General features: G+C 36.8%; 1 protein-coding gene across 1 annotated transcript in view; it reads right to left on the reverse strand.

Moving 5' to 3' along the window:
* Positions 1-7,535, reverse strand: part of LOC117420050 (monocarboxylate transporter 2-like) — a 40,480-nt gene extending 32,945 nt beyond the window's left edge. The window contains exon 1 of the mRNA XM_034033553.3: positions 7,402-7,535. The gene's annotated coding sequence lies outside the window, so the exon portion shown is untranslated. The remainder of the gene's footprint in view (positions 1-7,401) is intronic.
* Positions 7,536-9,401: the final 1,866 nt, after the last annotated feature.

Raw genomic sequence — 9,401 nt, forward strand, 5'->3', positions numbered from 1 at the left:
AAAGGGCTTATTTTAAAACATGACCAATGTGTTTTTAAATAAAAATATTTAATGACTGTTTTGTCATGGGTTTGCTTCTATGAGCTTCAGTGTGCCTGCCACTGAAACTACTCTATGGGAATGTAAACAAACATGACAGCCAACACGGTAGACTGTGGGAGCAGGTAGGAAACAGTTACCTGGATATTTGGTATGTGGACATTTGATTTGGCAGTTGACAAATACAGCTCAACAGCAGTCATCTGGCAAACCCGTTTTTAGTGAAACATGTAACCTTTTTATTTATGTGTAGCACGTATCTGCAGCTCGTATTGTATATGCAGAATGTACCAAACCTTGCTTAAGCAATGTTGATTCTTTGATTATAATATAAAATGAGAAATATATATATACAGTTAATCTGGGCCGGATCGCGTCCGGTACCTTTTTGTCTGACAGACGGGGATTATACAGCCTGCAATCAATGAACCGTGTGGTATGAAATGAATGACAAAAGTACACTGCAACAAAAAAACTTGTGCTCTTTATGACAACAGTGTCGTTGCTTCTGTTCATTAGATTACTCAGCCCTTCCACTGGTATTGTTGAAACCAGAAGATTATGTTAAATATGAAAAAACATATTTTCTAAAATGGCCCCATCAGCTGCTGTCAGGTCTTTGTAAATGCAAGACAAGTGGTGAATCAGACTTTCTTTTGCCAGGCTATCAATAATAAGTTGCTTAAAAATGAATGGCGCTGTACATTTGGCTAAGCTCTCTAGTAAATGTCCTGCCCTAGAAATGCTCCCTCACCTAATAAATCCAGCAACAGTGTGCTATGTTTCCACACTCTCTTTCCAAGACCTTTTAATAGTGGAGACTGTTGTCTAGGCTGTGTTCCTTTTATAGCTATCACAGTATATCCAAAAGACCTTGTCTATCTCTAGCATTGAGCATAAATAAGAACAAGATAGCAGTAATGTCCTTAGGATTCCCACATTCAAATAACGTTCACAAGATTTCAGTAGGTTGAAATACCCTTGAATCAAATATGTGTACTTCAAAGCAAAGCAGCAGTAAGAATGGATACTGTGTGTATTAAAATTATCCTTAACATATCTATATACCGCTGTCATCATCAAAAGAAGGGGATTTTGACAATACCAATATCTCTAAGTTTGTGCAATAGGTAAAATGGCAGGTTTAGTGTTATGTATTTACTAGTGGCTGTATTTAAATCCACCACTGTTTATATGAGTTGAATAAAACCCTGCACCTCTTACATTTACCAGCACATGAGTTCACAAGCCTAGGTTATCACTACTTTAAGGTGCCATTAATGAGCTGCAGGGAATTTCATAGTCAAGGAATGGATTACAGGGGCGCAGAAACATGGGCACATTTGTTGTACAATAACTCTTAAGAGAAAAGTATCAATTTTGCATGTTGTTGGAACATTTTATTTAGATATAAATGAATTTTTGGTCTTTGAATACAACTCACAGAATGGGTTAAACATTAAGTCAGATTCTGATTAAATTCCTAGTTAGACAGTAAGTTGATAAAGATCTTTCTGATCACTTTGTCCGTGCTAGGACAAGGCTGACCTCCAAGACATTTTGAAATAGGTGTTGGCCTCTCCTTTGATGTCCAGTTCTAACAAGAAAGGCATTTGCCATTTAGGGAGGATCGTTGTTTTTGTGTTAGAGGTACCAACACATTGTTAAACATATTTACAGACTAGATATATAACAGGTTTTCTTAGGAGGGTTATAAAAACTAGCTACTTCAAAGAGAAACTGGATTGAACCAGATGCTTGCAAGCTAGGGTTAGGACAATGGACAGTTAACCAAGTGTAAGAGATTTGTGTCTTTGTTTGATTGGTTTAAAGAAAAATCATGATGTCACTGAAAGATTGCATTTAAATTGAGAATACTGAAATGTTCTTTGTATTGCTCTGATCTGTGCTTGGAGAGAGGATACCTGCAAACTGTCACCATGTAACCTTTAAGATGTCTGGTTGTAACTTTGCAACTCAGAACTTTTATCTTCAATAAACTACACTTATCTGGACTCGAAAAGAAGAAGTCCACGACTTCTCTTTCCTTTCTTATTTTATTGCTTATCACATGTGACAACGCAATTATTATTATTATTATTATTATTATTATTTTGCTTTAATACATTGTATGTTCAACTGTAAAATATCTTGATATACCTATTTTTAAAATGGGCAAAAAATACCACCCTTTCCATAACTGAACAGCATTCAAACCACCTTCTCTTCCTCCATAGTCAGAAACATCTGACTGATTCTATAGATCTTGTGTTGCCAGTGACACACTCCGTGAGTTTTAGGAAGGATCTGAAAGCGTACAATCTAATTTTAACCTTAAGTTGTACATAAAGGCTTTATGTACAAGTGGCATTGTCAAGCCTGCATACTGACGTTTACTAAGAGGTTGTGCCTCTGTCTGTAACAAGCAGCTGTGCTTGTGTCTGAACAGCAGAGTACATTGTTTCATGAGCATAGCAACACTCCAAGGTGAACTCTTTAGGTTTTCTCCAAACATTTAAATGTTGTTTTTTCTTATAAAGATAGTGTGAAAACACTAAATTTGGTTGATGGCTTTTATCTGGGGGGAAACATTCACCTCCTCAGTGTTGTTTAGAACTACAGTGCCAGTGAGAGTAAGTTCTGGTAAGGGTTGGTTTTGTCTTTTTTATTTTTTATTTATTTATTGTTTTTACAAACGTAATACGTCTAATGTTATGCTATGGCATCATTTTGTAGTTTGGTTATTAATTACAGTTTTACTTCATGCGATGTTTATTCAAATTAAAACTGCATTCTCAATATAATATTTTCATTTATCCCTGAAAACCGTTGTTTACAATTTATGAATTACGTGGCCCAGCTTCTGCTAGCGAAAGCAGCGGTCCCTTCCAGTGTGCCGCGGCTGCAGAGATGCAGTTCACTTTTTGCTGTCACATTTTAAAGAAAACTTTACATGACTCTGCATAGCCACTTAGATTTGCAGTACCTTCAGTGAATACAAATTTATCGTCATTTTTCCAAACAGTACATTGGAGGCAGCCTACTCTTTCCTGCAACTGAACCTTCGACAGTGACAACTCCAGTTGATCATTTTACATACTTTAATATGTATAATATCTCTTTCATACATGTATGTGGATTTATTATTAATTGACTTACTGCCCACATCACAACCAAGATATGTAGAATGTCTCTTTCATACATGTATAGGGCTGATCAATCTACATACCACGACGCAACCAAAACAGGTAACAAATAAATTAATAAATAAATAATTCTGAAACAGCAGCACATGACAACATAGTAATATTAAATATTATTACTTTCGCTCAAGACAGGCGGCTACAGTTGGGACTGATTTAAAATAAAATAATATTGACAGTAAGTTAATAAGACACTTTTTAATTTCATAGCATACTCATGCATAGGCACATGACTATCCTCCCTAAATGCCAACAAAGGGTTTTCTCTCCCTTTATATTCATGAGGCTATTCCCCAATTAACACTCAATTACCTAAGGAGGGAACTGCCACATTACATCTGTGAACACACTGTTTTACTATGCTTTGCCATGTATTTACATGGTTTTTGCATGCCTGAGAATTAAATTTTGTTATGCCTGCTATACTACATGTTGCTATGCATTTCCTATTGTATACCACTGTATGCTTTGAAAGGCGATGCCTCATTAGCACTTTTCCACAGAAAAAAATATTGAGTCTTGAATGAAAGTTGTTGCAAATAAGAGTTAAGAATGTGCTTAAAGTCTTGGATTTACCCCTTTAACCAAGCACTGATTGGTTAAATTACAAAAACATTCTAAATAATGTCTACGCTGGAAAATTGATCTTCAAGAGTCATTATTGTCTGCTTTTGCAGAATAGATGAAGGACCACAGCCATTAAAAGTTGAGTGCCAGTTGTCCTTGGGAGTAGCATGATGTAAATTTGTCATGTTACTGTACACGTAATGGCTGGCAGTGAGACTTTTGAAATCATATCTCTCCTTATCCATTAATGACAACAGACTTCTTGACTCTTGGCTGGCAGTAGCCTTTGGTTGACCTCCAAAGTACACCATTAACAAATTATAAACAAGGCTGTGGACAGTGTCCAACATGTTTCTTCTTTCAACTTTGAGCTATTGCGAGGTTCATTACCACTATCTATTGAGCTGACCACAGCTTCAAAAATATGCTAAAAAAGTAAGAATAAATACCACAGGGACCAAAGGAAACACGACACACAGGAAAAACGTTACAGTCATCCCGATATGCTAACAACGGAACGTTAACTAAAAACAGTCGAGAATGTTTAATATGAGTGTTCAAAAATAATTGCTTAAATAACCCTTGTTTAATCCCAAGTGCGATACAGACAGATGCATGGAACTGATATTCTCAGTATTACACTAAATATGTTAACGCCAAGTTTCTTGACAATTTGATTAGTGGTTTTCCATCCTGGTAAGAAGTTTAGTTTTTGGACAAGAAGGAAGCCTTTTCAATAAGTGATCCTTAACATCCATTATTGTGAAGCAGTTTTCATCCAAATATGCAGATAATTTGCTGATTCATCTTATGAAGTTACCTTAACACCCAGTTTCTTTGTTGCAATACTCAATACCTAAGGTATTACTTACCTACTTCCTGACAGTCACAAGGCACTATTCCAGTGACCTTAGCTGACATTACACAAACAACATTAAAATCCACAGTATCAAACTGTTGATGTTGCTATGGAATTTCAAGTTAAAACTTTGAGCTGTGTGGTTTGTACAGTGTAAAAGCATTTCTGCACAGAAATGAATGAAATGTAGCACTCTGATTGATTTAGATTGGTTAATGAAGACAAGATTTATAAACCAAAATAACATGGACAATTACATTTGACCCTATACTGGTAGTACCGGTACTGGTTTTGGAGCCTGTCATTGTACAGTGCGATTCCCTTGACAAAATGAATGTGGAAGGCCTGCATGGCATGGTATGATTTGGTCTGCGGGTCATGATGGAACACCCTTGGATCGAACTTGAGACTAAGGCATGGAGGATGGGTGAGGTATTTGGTTTAAATTCAAAGTCATATTCGTGATGAAGGCATGGCAAAATGTGTTTTTTTCTTACAATTACCATCTTTTTGTTGCATAATGGCACCCACTGTTATTGTGGACATTGGGTGATTATAAATGTATGATGGTCGTGATGTCAAGGCAGTAAGAGCTGCATTCAAAATAACCAAACAGAAGTTTTCATTTAAGAGAGGGAGAGTATCCCTGTATGTGTTGTGGCCCCTTTGAAACCAACTCACAGCCCCTAAATGTCCCCAGCGCCAGCTGGAACCACTTGTATAGAAGGCTGACATTGAATAGAAAAAGATCGCTTAAACTAGAATTAACCTTGAATCGTGCGATGCTTGTTGCATTCGGTAGCTGTTTGAGGTCATGTGATGCCAAACCGCTGAAGACATTCCTGTAAATAAACATCATTTGACACAGTTTAAATCTACTGCCTTGTTTCTTTTGTCTAAACCCATTGAGGATTGTACAGTGCTTTCAGTAGCTTTAGTCAAAAGCATGTAGGTCTTAATCATTACAGAATAACTGGATGTCTGGTTATGCTCATACATTTGGATTCCTCATGTAGGTTTCTAGGTTTCATTCTTTGGTATATTCTCATATTACTTGCTTTAATGGGAACTTTCTCACACTTCAACCAATAATACATTTTAAAGTTAAACATGTAGGGAGCCACTTGACTTAGAAATGATGCTGGAGTGTTTGAAGCTATGATCTCTGGAAACAGGCTATAAATCTGATGGTGAATAATTTGAAATAATTTAGAGAAAAAAGTTATATGGCTTGCAGAAGAACACACGGAACACCAAACTGTTTGTCACATGCAAAGATCAACAATGTAGCTCTGAATCATGGTACAAGGCAAATCCTGCTCCGTATGCGCTTTGGATAGTCTATTGAACCTTTGGAACCATGCAGATTGTAAAATCAGCAGTCTGATTTGATCCGGGTAACTTAAGCCCCTTTCACGCTGGCACCTACCCGGGTCACAATCCCACGTAGTGTGAAACCAGGTACCTGGGTTGTACCTGGGTTAACCATGTTACAATTATTCTCCATTGAAAAAAAGAGCTTATTCAAAAATATATGGCTATAAAATATATAAAATGTAATAAAGAAATCAGGAAAAACACATAGAAAGGGAGAGCTTGTTTCAGAGTTGCACTTCTTATCGAGTTATTACTGTATGTTTGATACTATTTATTATTATTGTACTGAAAGACCCCAGAGTCTCTAATAGAAAACACTACACATGTGTGTTGAGCTCTTTCAGGGTTTTTTTCTTTTTTTCTTTTTACATTAGCATCTATCTAACTGAATTTCAAAAAATAAAAAGTATATTATGTGGAGAAAGTTTAAAACAAACAAAAAAATAGAGGGAAGAATTTCCTAAAGTATTCATTATACCAAGCCCCATCCTACAATAAGATGAACAATTCTAACGCACGTGTTACATCAGGAATACGTACAGATTTTGTATGGAAACTCCTTTGCAATTATGTGACAAATGTATTCATTTAAGCAAAGTCGCCGATACTGATGCTGATGCTACAGTACATTTGAACACCAATAGCTGCAGGACAGAAACCATCCTATCTCGTTCTCTGTCGAACCAGCACCTTGGAAATGAAGCCGCCCCTGTGACGACATACACGTATTTGCATAATGAAATCCTCCCTTCAGTCTGTAAACGCGTGCTGCTTTTTATTCCCAGAAGCAACACTTCCCAATTGTTAAGGGATGTGCCTAGAGGCTGCTTTATAGTACAAGATAAAACACATCCGTCATCTGCACAAAAAACATACCACCTGACTAGTATCCTCAGTATTGAACAATGAAGTAGAGCATGGCTGGTTGTGTAAACCGGATGCAACCGGTAAATTCCCATTTAATTAAATACATACATAATGTTCTGTTCTACAGAATACACTACAGCATTGTTGGAAAAGTGTCAATCAATTGTGTGAGTCAATTAGGACGAACATATACACTGTATTTGTATGTAATTTATTAATAATGTCTACTATTTAATTAAGCACTAACGAAAACACAGGTGTACGGAGTAATGTCGACATTGTATTATGTTTATGCCTAGGACTGTCTTTTATATTTTTATATATTTTATTAGTAATAATACATTTAGAACTGATGCATGCCAACACACAAAGCTTTGAACATACTACAGCAGCCCAAGCAAGCACTATTGTGCGTTCGTAGTTCATCCAGTAATTGGCAGATAAATAATACATGATGTAACGAAAAGAAAAAAAATCATCACACGATACCTTAATACAAGCAGTGTATCCTTGTGGTCCTTAGTCGCTGACCTTGCCTGTGTGTGATGGAAGGTAGTGAGCCAGTGCTCAATTTGAATGTGTAGCTTACAACAAGGAAGCTGTGTGACGTCAGTTGGGTTTAGGGCGGTCTCAGAGTACAGTAGTAAACCCGTGCTGGCAGAAGACTGAGTGGCGTCTTTTTGTACACCAAGAGAAACTGTTGGAGCGATGACAGTATTTGTGTCTAATATAATTGCGGGTAACGTTTTCAATACCCAACTGAATACTGGTGGATTATGTATTATTGATCGTTTGTGTCTTTCTGACAGATGCTTTATGGGTTTAACGAGTAATAGTTAAGTAAAAGTGTCGACTCCTTTTGTGAACAAGCAGCAGTCGCTCACGGTTTACCTATTGTATTTGCCATTGCATTTTTAGTAAGGGCAGAACAATATAAATGTATGTACTATTTGTTAGTCTTCAATTACCTATGCATTGTTTATTGCTGTTTTGCATATGTAAGGTGCAAAATGAATATGTACTGTTCCTTTAAATTTGTTATAAATAATGGGATTTAATCATTTCAATTTTTTTTATCTTTATGGTATTGTTATGAAATAAAAAGTATATGCTTGTTATAAACTATGCTGCACAAAATCCAAGTTTTTATATATGCTGTAGTTCATAATTTCATAATTTTCAGGTCCACAGCAATTACTTTCCATGTGTTTTCTTTTTTTCCCCCCTGAAAATCATAAAGTAATTTTTAATTGGCGCACAATTAGTTTTAACATTTTGTTCAGGGAATTGCAAGAAACCATGTGTCTTCCTGTCATTATCATTGGTCAATGTCATTTTTAACGCACGTCAAAAAGGACAAAATGGAACTGGTTTTGATTCCAAAATTGACGCATCACCACTGCATGTGTACAATTACAGACTCTGTATGCAAGGTGCAATAGGGAATATGCGTGCTCGTTAAATTAATTGACACATCACAATTACGCATGTTAAAAATGCATGACGGAACGGATCCAGTGGGCAAAGCCCTTACACATACAGCAACGGCATTTTTTTATTTTAACTTTCAACTGAAGAAAATGTTTTCCTTTTTTAATCAATTAGATAGACCTGTAGGCTACCCAATCTGGTGTAATGGGGTCGGGTACTTTTGATAAAGCAGGGTTGACCTGGGTCAGAGTCCTGCACGGGTCAGATTTTTACGACTCGTTTCCGACCTGGACCCGCTACTACAGGACCCGACCCAAACCCACAACCCACTACAGCACTGTCTTACCCGCGATCTGACTGCTTTAATAAGACCTGCAACCCGACCTGAACCCGCAAGTGTTTGTCCTTTACCTACTGCTTGCATCGACTGCCTCTCTCACACTCACACATTCACATACACAGATATCTCTACCATTCTCCACAGATTGAGTTTATACATTAGGATATACAGCGTGGTATCTTTCTGTAGTGGTCTGGATATATTTTAACATTGTAACATATTAACTATTTCTTTACTATAAAATACCTGTCTATTCCTTTCATGCCTTCAGTTGAACGGGAGTTACACCTGTGCTTTTGCAGAGGTGTACCAGTTTTGTGGCTGTCGTACACAAAAACATGACAAGTTTTACAAGCAACTAATCCAGTCACATGTTCATTATTTTCATTCGCTATGATTCCAAAAGAATTCCACACTTCTGATTTACCTCTCAAACTATTATCCACCACATGATATAAACCCTGCGCTATCTTTTGTTTCACCTCGTCCACAGACATTTTTAACATCACCAAGATGTCCTAAAACTTTTGGATCTTGGGCCGTATCAAACAAGCGGCAATACAAACTGAGAAAATTGCTTAGTCAGCTGACTCCTCTCTGATCGCCTTCTGCTTTAGTGCAGGAAATACCAGTACATGTATCTTCTAATATGTTTTTGGTAAAGTCTGCTAAAAGGACAGAAAACGTTTTTGGTAATTTAGTTTCAGATCAGAGCCTG

This window comes from Acipenser ruthenus, chromosome 14 (assembly GCF_902713425.1).
Source record: "Acipenser ruthenus chromosome 14, fAciRut3.2 maternal haplotype, whole genome shotgun sequence".
NCBI classification, from domain to species: Eukaryota; Metazoa; Chordata; class Actinopteri; order Acipenseriformes; family Acipenseridae; genus Acipenser; species Acipenser ruthenus.